General features: G+C 47.1%; 1 long non-coding RNA gene across 1 annotated transcript; it reads left to right on the top strand.

Moving 5' to 3' along the window:
- Positions 1-928: 928 nt before the first annotated feature.
- Positions 929-1,417, top strand: LOC142904750 (uncharacterized). The gene is made up of 3 exons (XR_012929442.1): positions 929-1,061; positions 1,138-1,187; positions 1,285-1,417. It is a non-coding gene; the product is annotated as an uncharacterized LOC142904750 (long non-coding RNA).
- Positions 1,418-7,688: the final 6,271 nt, after the last annotated feature.

The raw sequence follows: 7,688 nt of genomic DNA, 5'->3' as shown, positions 1-7,688 counted from the left end.
GGCCCGGCGAGGCTGCTGGCGCTGCGTTCGACACCCCGTGGGAGCGACACCGCGCACCTCCCCGCTCGTCGCAAATGAGGCCCGGAGGGGATAATGGAGGCTGAGCGCAGGGAGGCTTAGCGTCACCCCGAGGTTGAAGAGGTGGAGCGGCACCGCTCTGCTACCGACCTGAACACCGCCCCCACCTCCTTCCCCTCTGGAGGCTGGATGTCATGGATTCAACCCCACCGGTGTAGGTAGCATTAGCGTTAGCCTCCACGACCACCAGTGGGATGGTTACCGTGCAGGTCCGGCCGTTTATCTGTGGATTCAGGCCAATCAAAGCGTGTTTTGTGAATCTTTACAGTAAGAAAAAAAAACACTTGTAGATAATATTTCAGACTTGTAAATGCTCACATGGCTAAAGGGACTATGGCAATATGTCAAAATGTTGAAATGTCCCTTTAAAAGTCCTGTATTTTCATGCATTGGAATTGAATTTCCCATTAGCTCTGGGGCAATAGTCGAATAATTAGAACATAAAAAAAAAAAAGTCACAAGTACACAATAGGAAGAAAATTGCAGCATTGTATAAGTCCAGCATGAACTGATTACATTTTGGATTTTTCTTTTACATCCCAGACTTCAGTCATGCCGTCATGTCAAAAATCCCCTGTCTGTCTTTAAGTGTTTGTCTCGTGTTGCTCTGATAAAAGGAAAAAAAAAAAAACACAAACAAAATTGTTTTGTTAAATCCTCCAGCAAGGAAGCATTTTTAAATTATCGCCTGTAATGAAGCAATTTGCCAGCGGCTGACAAGATTCTGTTCTGGTTCAGGGTTTTTGTGTGTGCGTGTGCATCTGCATGCGTGTGTGTGTGTGTCTGTGTGTGTGTCTGTGTGTGTGACAACCAGCTGTCTGTAATTAGGAAATCAAGCCAAGGGAAGGTTCAGGGAAGCAGCCATGAAGAAGTCAGAGAGAAGAAGAAGAAGAAGGGGCTGCAGAACTGCTTCCATTGTGTCTTCGTGATGTTGGTGCTGCTGTAGCTGCAGGAATGATTGTTCCTTTCGCCGTTTTCCTCAGGTAGCTCAGATATATATGTTTTCTTAATATGAAGCCACTCTCCTGCGCGTCTCTAAGTTTCTGGTGTCTCTTTCAGTTCCATTGTGTTTGGCCATGTGTCAGCTGGAGGTTTATACTGTGCAAGAGGTTTGTGCCGATTCTTCTACTTTAAATATTCTTTTTTTTTTATTTAAACCTTGACATGAATTGATAGCTCATAATGCTAATCTATGTGTTTGCTCAGCTGCGGCCCGTAAAGCCGCCAAGCAAGGTTTGGTCAATCCTGGAGTCCAAAGAGCTCCTGAGCTCCACGGGGGTTCTCATCCCAGGCCACCTATAGGAGCGCTGCCTCCTTCGCGTAATGGTTCTGGGAACAGAGCGGCCGCGGCAGAGCGTCGCATGGATTTCTATGGACCGAGAGGAGCAGGAGCAACGTCGCCAGATGGTGGAGTGTATCAACAGACCCGACCCGGCCGTTCTGAATCAACATTCGCACTCAGCCGGGGTGAACAGCTCGGCCTCCCCAGAGGACAGTTTGTTATTAGGCGCCGGCCCATTTTTGCGGAGGTCAAACGCGTTGGCCCGCCAACTGATGCTCGAGCCTGGAGCAGGTCGGCCCTCGCCAGGCGGGTTTTCCAAGGTCGCGGCAAGCCGCTCTCGTTTATCTACGGCAGGCGCGACCTTGCACTTGACAAGCCCGGCCCAAATGGTCGTGGCGTTTCTCTGAATAGACTCCGCCCGCCTCCCAGCTGTGGTCACAGCGCTTTCCAGAGGGGTCTGACCGGTTACGGCTGCCGACAAGGGAGGGTCCCCACGTTCGCCAGCAGAGGGATGAGCCGAGGCCCTGCTCTCAGCAAGCCGAGGAGGATTAGGCTCCCTGATCCAATGTCAAAGGCTTTTTCTCAAAGCAACGGCCTCACGAGACGTATGACAAAACCGAAACTCAGGTCCAGTTAGGGTGAGTCGGCGAGCTGCAGGGCGCTGACGCACTGCTCGGCCTGTCCTGTCAAGCATCAGTCCTGTGAGGGGCCCTGGAAGATGGAGGGCAGTGTGAATTCAGGGGCAGCCGCTCTTGTTTCCCACTAACCCTCACTGAAGGAAACATTGTCCGACTTATCCGTGAACAAGCTCCTGCATAGTTGCATCCTCTTCTGCAGCTCTGTGAAACAAGCCACATGCAATAAACACTGAATTTCAAACAGTCACTGCTTATTTTTTTATTTTTTTTTATTTCCTCCATTTAAAAAAAAAAAAAAAAAAAAAGCCTCACCGAGGTGTGGATGCTACCAGAGTGCCATCTACTGGCTGAAAGGGGCACGCAATCTTTTGGCTGGCACACTGCACACAGGTGCTGCCTAATAGAGGGTCAACCTTTGACAAATGTCTTTGATCTGCTTACAATCTGTTGTTAGCAAGCGCTGCTAGAGGTGATGCTAATACCTGCAGACAACCAGTGTGCTTCAAACTGAGGCACTAAAATGCAGACTCGATTTTTTTTTTTTTTTTTTTTTTTTGGTCAAAACGTGGTGCGCGCGCGTGCATTCATTTTCAATGAAAACTAAAAGCAGTATTTCTTTTTTTTATTATTCCAAGCGAAATCAATGGGGCTCTTTGCTTTGACAGCTCAGTGAATAAAATGTGTTAAGATAAGGAGGGAGGGACCATCTCATCCAGTGACTACTCCACAGATCAATCAGTCGGAGGCCTGACAGTGAACTGGTCTTTAGGTATTTCCCCGGGACACAGCAGGGAAATGCAGCAGTAACCTGCTTGGTTTTTGGGGGGAAATCAAATGTAAAAATAAGGGAATAAGAGGCTGCGCCAGTGAGCAGACAGCGCTCTATCAATTATTACTGTGCTTAACCTTGACAGCTCGCAAGACTCCACTTTCAAAACGCTGAAGTCTTGCACATTTGATTCCTTGCCGTCCTCTAGTGAGAGAGGAGAATTTGAGCCGGTGTTAAACTTTCAGAGGAGTCAATAATCAGTCGGCTCTCTTCTCTTAGAGCAGGCATACAGAAGAAGGAGCCGGAAAATAGAAGCAGCACTGACTTTTTCTTTTTTTTTGCAGAGGGGTTGGGGGGGTGGGGGGGGGCGTTGTTTATGTTGACATTCGACAGCTTGCACGGCTCGCCATGAAGAAGCTAATGTTGCTCGGGAGCAAATCTGACTGGTTTGCTTGAATGTGATACAGTTTGACTAATTACCCTTGTAAAGTGTTTTCTATCGGCTTTTTACCAATTGATTGATTAGATGAATGGAAAAGGCTTGAAAATGTTCAATTTGGCACACATGGTTTGGTTTGCAGGCTCTTTCTTCACACTTCATGAAATATTGTTGTTTGTTTATATGTCCCCATGAATGACCGATCACTGTTCTGTCCTAGTCGTTCTGATCAATGTAATCTGTCTTTCAAAAATTCAACCGGAGGAACTGGGCGCCTCTAATCCGATCCTTCGCTAACCAGTAGTTCCACTTTCTAACCCTCCATCAGCAACTTAATGGAACGAGTTGCAGCCAGGCAAAGTGGAACAGGGTGAAGGGCGGGGAATCCCTCATCAACGTAGGGGCTGATCCGAGATGAGCCAAACTTCCTGTCAAAATCCGCATCTTTAATACCCCGAGCGCACGTCGTCCTCTGCAGCTACAAGACTGCAGCTTAGCAACAAGTGATTGACAAATACGGAGGACGTGCCTTTCAACAGGAGCTCTGGGCTGCGTCACAATTTCACCCACCTGTTGAAATGCTCACAGCGAGGAAGTATTGGGCCAATACTTTTTTTTTTTTAGGTCGCTATCAAAAAGAACCAAGGTTTGTTTTGGTTGGCAAACTAGCATTAATGGCTTGTTTATTCTGCCTGCATTGGACCCATGAGCACATTTATGCTTCCGCTGGTGCTGCGGTCACCGAGGTTCTGCTTATGGCCTATGACTCCCTGGAACAAATTGACTTTTGCGCAGTTGGCAAGGGGAAGAAAAGAAAAGTGTGTGTGTGTGTGTGTGTGTGTGTGTGTGTCGGGGGGGATAATTAAACAATAAACTGTGCCAGAACAGCTCGCCAGCCGTAACACTGCAGAGGGCACAAACACGGGCAAAAACGGTTCGCTGGCTGATGTTTGCCACCGTCGCACGGCGGTCTTTACAGCGGCGACGCGTGTTAATGTCAGCCAGGTCGTCGTCCACCGGGCCGGCACACACTTAAAATTTATAGAGCCTGCAGAGGAAATCGTGCCGCTCGACTTGACCGCTGGCGGGGCCTGAGCCGCCTCTTCCGCTGCTGCAATCTAGGGTTTTTAATTAAGACGTCTTTAGCGGAGTCTTTAGCAGTGAACTACCTGGAAGCGAGTCATGCACGATGCAAACACGAGTCTCAGTCAATGAAAGGAAAGTGGGAGCAGTTAGAAAGAAGTCAGCGCCATTTTACTTCCTTATGTGTTTTCCTCCTTCGATTTAAAGCCTCATAAATTATTTGTGCTACACATAAAAGTTAACTTTCAACAGTTTTGTTCCTATTTCTTTGGTTTTTCTATTTTTTTTTTTTTTATTTCTTATTTATCTTCGACTGGATTAATGGCCCTTAAACAGAATGCAGCACTTTTGATCACATTATTGTTTTGTTTTTTTTCATAAGTGATTTGTATTTCCTTGGTTGTTGTTTGTAACCAAGAAACCTTGAAAAAAAAAAAAAAAACATTATAATAGATTCAGGCCTCCAACCAACATACTAGTAGTATTTACATATGATTTTAATAACTTTCTGTTTGGTGGTTCCATAAATATGTTTAATTCATTTTTTACTGACTTGTCCCTCAAATGTTTTCAAGTTAGTGCAAGTCCGAGATTTCTCCCTCGCGGTCTCCCTTGCAGATTCACCCGTCAGATAAATCTGATTGGGAACCAGATGCTTGAAAAGCACGTAACAAAGCTCGTTCCTTGTTTTGTTGCCGAAGGATTTGAACTTCATGTCACGGTTTCTTGCAGAACACTGGTCCACTCTCAGTTCCTCAGTTTGAACTATGGCCGTCCAAATGAGTCAGGCACAAACGCTGAACGGTCCCCAAAATGGGAACGTGCTGGAGATATAATTAGATGTCGTGGAAAAATGGAGCACTTGGACTTTTTCAACAGGTTCGTAGTTTAGTTGCCCTCGGCCGTCTCACTGTTGCCTGAGGTTTTCACGGCGGCTCTGAGACTTTCCACTTCACTCGTCGCAGCCTCTGTTACGCTGCATCTTTCGCACCCTGTACGCACAGCCCCCGTATGATGCTGTTTAATAAGAAGATGCGTCTGTGCGTTTCCTCTTTGTGTAGCTCTCCGCCCCCGCCCTCCTGTCTCCCACAAGGCCCTCTCAGCGAGCCCACCGAAGCCCACCGTCACTACTGACCTGTGGTAAGAAGGAAATCAATAGTCAATTCCATTTTGCAGCCAGCGTGTGACAGGTACTAGATAGGAGTGGATTGGGTGCGTGTAGGGAGCAGGCAGAGCTTGTCCGACCTCCTTCCCTCCTCCTCGCAGGGTCTCGGCGCTCCGCACAGCTAATCCACACAGTAGAAGGGGTGAGGGTGAGAGTGATGGGGGGGGGTTTTGACTGAAATGTGCTATTTAACTGGTTTATTGGATACAAAAGCGTTGCAAAAGTACTAGATGCAATGCATGTATCCATATTTTTCCTTTTTTGGGGGGGGTACTTCAAAGTAGGCATTGGAAATTTGTTTCAATGTTAGTTTAATTTTCTTCAGTACTAAATAAATATTTTCCATCCACTCTGCACCATTACCTGATGCATGCATCATCAATGTGTGTATGGAAATTAGTCAATCAATTTTTCTGTCTGCTTGTAACACTTCAAGGTATCTGCTGCCATAAAATGGCATGATGTTTTTAAATATGCTAGGTCGATGAAAATATATCAATAAGATGAATGTATCTTGAGATATGGAGCAGGTGCACCTTCAAGGTTTCTCCCTGTTTCCACCGCAGAGGATGTGCTCTGGGTGTTGTGATTATTTTTTATCATGCATGATAGCTGGTAGAAGGTGTGAAGCTAAGTAAAGTTAAGTTTGTTCGGATTTTCTTAATAAGAATTTAAAATGTTTTTAGTTTTAGACAGCATCTACCAGCTTGAAGTTTTCATAGAATGAATGCTGACTTCCTTACAGGGCAGCGTGGTATTGCAGTCTTAGGTGTTGTGAGGGGTTGCACTCGCTGCAGATGATATTCGGTGCTCTTGGGTTGATTTTCTTTCTTTCTTGAACTTAAACTAAACTTCAGATATTTAGCTCCAGATCGATACAGCAGAACTCATCTGCTGCCGGCCGCATCTCCGGCGCGGCTGAGGATCATCGTACGAGGGAGAGCGCCCCGTGAAGCAACAGCGCGAGAGCTGTAATCTAACCGAGCAAAGCTTCATCAGTCCAACTTGGCTTCAGGGGCCCTCGGCTAATTTTACTGCTCAGTGAAACGTAGCGTGTAATACCCAGTGGAAGGCGAAGCGCTTCGTTCATTACTGCTGATTAGGAAAAAGATGGAGCAAAAATGTGTCAACGCATGATAACCACTTAATGTATTTTTTAATTAGCGCCTCCTTTTCCTTCCCTCCTGTTGATGCATGTTCAGAAAAAATCCACTGCAGCGTACCCGCAATTCCTCCCACTGCTCCTCCCCATCACCCCCCTCCCTCCTCCTCCCCTCTGCAGCCCCTTGATTAGCAGTTAGCTTCCATTATGTTTTCGGGGGGGCGGCGGAGTGACCGGGCATGGAGGATGCAGCTGCAGGATTAAGAGCGGTGTGGAGTGGAGTCGAGTCAAGCTCCCCGGCTGGCCTGGCACGCGCACTTGGAATGAGGTTTCAGCCGGAGAATCATTTCACAATTTAATAAGCTAATAAACGTGATATGGCGAGCAGTTTAAAGTGCCCTTGGGGGGGTCAAGGCGTAGTTTACTGTCCCATTTAAGGGGCTTGTTCATTACCAGGCCGAGGGAGGCTCGGACAGCTCGACCAGACTTCTGAGGGAGCCCCTGGTGGTGAAACGGTAGACCTGCTGCTCTGAGGTCAGACTCAACCCGGGGGGAAAGCAGGGGTGGTGGGCAGGGGGGGGGTGTCTATCCCCATCAGCCTTACTGTCAACTCTCAAACGGCTCCCTGGCATCGCATTTTACAGAATTTGGCAGCTTCTCATTTTAGCCCCACCCCCCCGGGGGGAGAAGACCATCAATTTTCAAGTGGAAATACCTCCATGGTTTCACTTGAAGCAAAGGCCAGACAGCTGCAGCCGTTTCATTTACTTCAATTGCATTTTAATGGCATTTATGATCACTCCATCAGCAGTTTCATACGAGACCATAACGTCGCAATGACTGATACTTCAAGTCGTATATTCCTCCTTGAGTGAAACTCTGAGCTGAATTTTTTTTTTGCCCACCTGACTCACTATTGGCAGGACCAATCAGTGTCCAGTGAGGGAAAGGAGACAGTAGCTACAGCTTTGCTACAGTTTTGTGCTTCAGCTGAGACTTAAACAGGAGGCTGAGGTGTAGAACTGGATGGCGCTTTCAGTCTCAGATCCTGCACCGTTAGGAAACCTTGTGCTACTACCAAGACACTCAGTAGGCAGCAGAAAAATCTCACTTGTACTCTCTAAATGGCTCG

Source organism: Nelusetta ayraudi, unplaced genomic scaffold (genome assembly GCF_046127955.1).
Source record: "Nelusetta ayraudi isolate G7.1 ecotype Tasmania unplaced genomic scaffold, CSIRO-AGI_Nayr_v1 ptg000131l, whole genome shotgun sequence".
Classification (NCBI taxonomy): Eukaryota; Metazoa; Chordata; class Actinopteri; order Tetraodontiformes; family Monacanthidae; genus Nelusetta; species Nelusetta ayraudi.
Note: the sequence above shows the minus strand (reverse complement) of the source record. Positions and strands in the feature narration are given on the sequence as shown.